The sequence below is a fragment of the Otolemur garnettii genome, unplaced genomic scaffold (genome assembly GCF_000181295.1).
Source record: "Otolemur garnettii isolate 467f Iridium unplaced genomic scaffold, OtoGar3 scaffold00038, whole genome shotgun sequence".
Lineage (NCBI taxonomy): Eukaryota > Metazoa > Chordata > Mammalia > Primates > Galagidae > Otolemur > Otolemur garnettii.
In genome coordinates this window covers 11,407,724-11,409,356 of record NW_003852433.1, presented here as the reverse complement: position 1 = coordinate 11,409,356, position 1,633 = coordinate 11,407,724, and positions in this window count along the sequence as shown.

The window sequence follows — 1,633 nt, the reverse complement described above, 5'->3', positions numbered from 1 at the left end:
CCAAGTAGCTGGGACCACAGGAGCCTGCCACAACGCCTGGCTATTTTTTGGTTGCAGCCGACATTGTTGTTTGGCGGGCCCGGGCTGGATTCGAACCCACCACCTTGGGTGTACATGGCTGGCACCTTAGCCACTTGAGCCACAGGCGCCGAGCCGATCCATTAATTATTTATCCATTTATTCTTGAACAGGTAAGTTCTAGGAAGAGGGATCTATTTAGCTTTGCCTCTACTTAGCTCATTTCCAGTCATTAACTGTTTAGATTCCAGATTCTAGCTCAGGTGCAGTGGTTCACACCTATTATCCCAGCACTTTGGGAGGCTGAGACAGGAGTGTCACTTGAAGCCAGAAGTTCAAGATCAGCCTGGGCAATAAGAGAGACATTTCCCCCACCTCCATGTCTACAAAAGACAGAAAAATTAGCCAGATGTGGTGGCAGGTAACTGTAGTCCCAGCTACTGAGTCAGGAAGATCACTTGAGCCCAGAAGTTTGGGGTTTGCAGTGAGCTATAATGACATCACTGCACTCCAGCCTGGGCAGGCAACAGAGTAAAATGCTGGGGGGATGGGGGCGGGGGGGAAGGTGAAAGAAGTTGAGATGATTAGATTAGACTGGATTAGATTGGAGGCTGAGAGAAAGTGTTGAGAGTTCAGGCTAAAGGGGTAGGCTAGAGGCCTCAGAAGGTCTTACATGGCATCTGCCTCGGAGAAATCTTGCAGAAATGGACATTAAGATTTACAAAGTTGACAAACATGTCTTTAGAGAACCCAGGTGCATTCCTGACATTCCTGACTGCATCCTCCAGGCTGGGCCAGATGGTATCCATTTGCAAAGTGCTTTGAGAAAAGTGAGTTAGGGTGCTCTGCTGCTAAGTGCCCGTATAAATCCCAACTTATTGGCGCAAATGTTTGATTTCCTATTTTTCTTTCCATTTGTGTGTCACCTGTAATTAGAGTGTCAAAGTGCTCAGTGCACCAAAGTGCTCGGAGTGATTTTTCCATTAGAACAGGAAGAAAAGAAGATATTTTTTTCCCCAGCAAATTGCAAAGTGGAATAGCCGAAACAACACTTTCCATCACCTGCTTGGACATTCATGTTGAGGTTTGTGAGATTTATAATGACACCCCTCACTTCTTTCTTAAGGAAGTGAATTCATCTTTCTCTCTCCCACCATGTGGGTGAGTGTGTGTGTACATGTGTGTGCATGTGGAATTGTATACACCTTCTTTATTGTAGTCTCAGCAGGCCCACAAATATTTATTGAGCATCTACTATGTGTGGACACAAATATCAGAAACACCTGTTCCCTCTGAGGTCCATCATTCCTTGATTCATTCATTCATTCATTCAACCAACCAAGATTTATTAAGCCTATCCTAGGAACCAGGCTCTTTGCAAGGGGCAAAGAATACAAAGATAAAATATATGTGGGATAACAAATAAAACTATTTACCCATCAAAGTTTGGATCCTGGCTTGGCGCCTATAGCTCAACCGGCTAAGGCACCAGCCACGTACACCTAAGGTAGTGGGTTCGAATCCCCAGCCTGGACCTGCCAAACAACAATGACGGCTGCAACCAAAAAATAGCCAGGCGTTGTGGCGGGCGCCTGTGGTCCCAGCTACTTGGGAG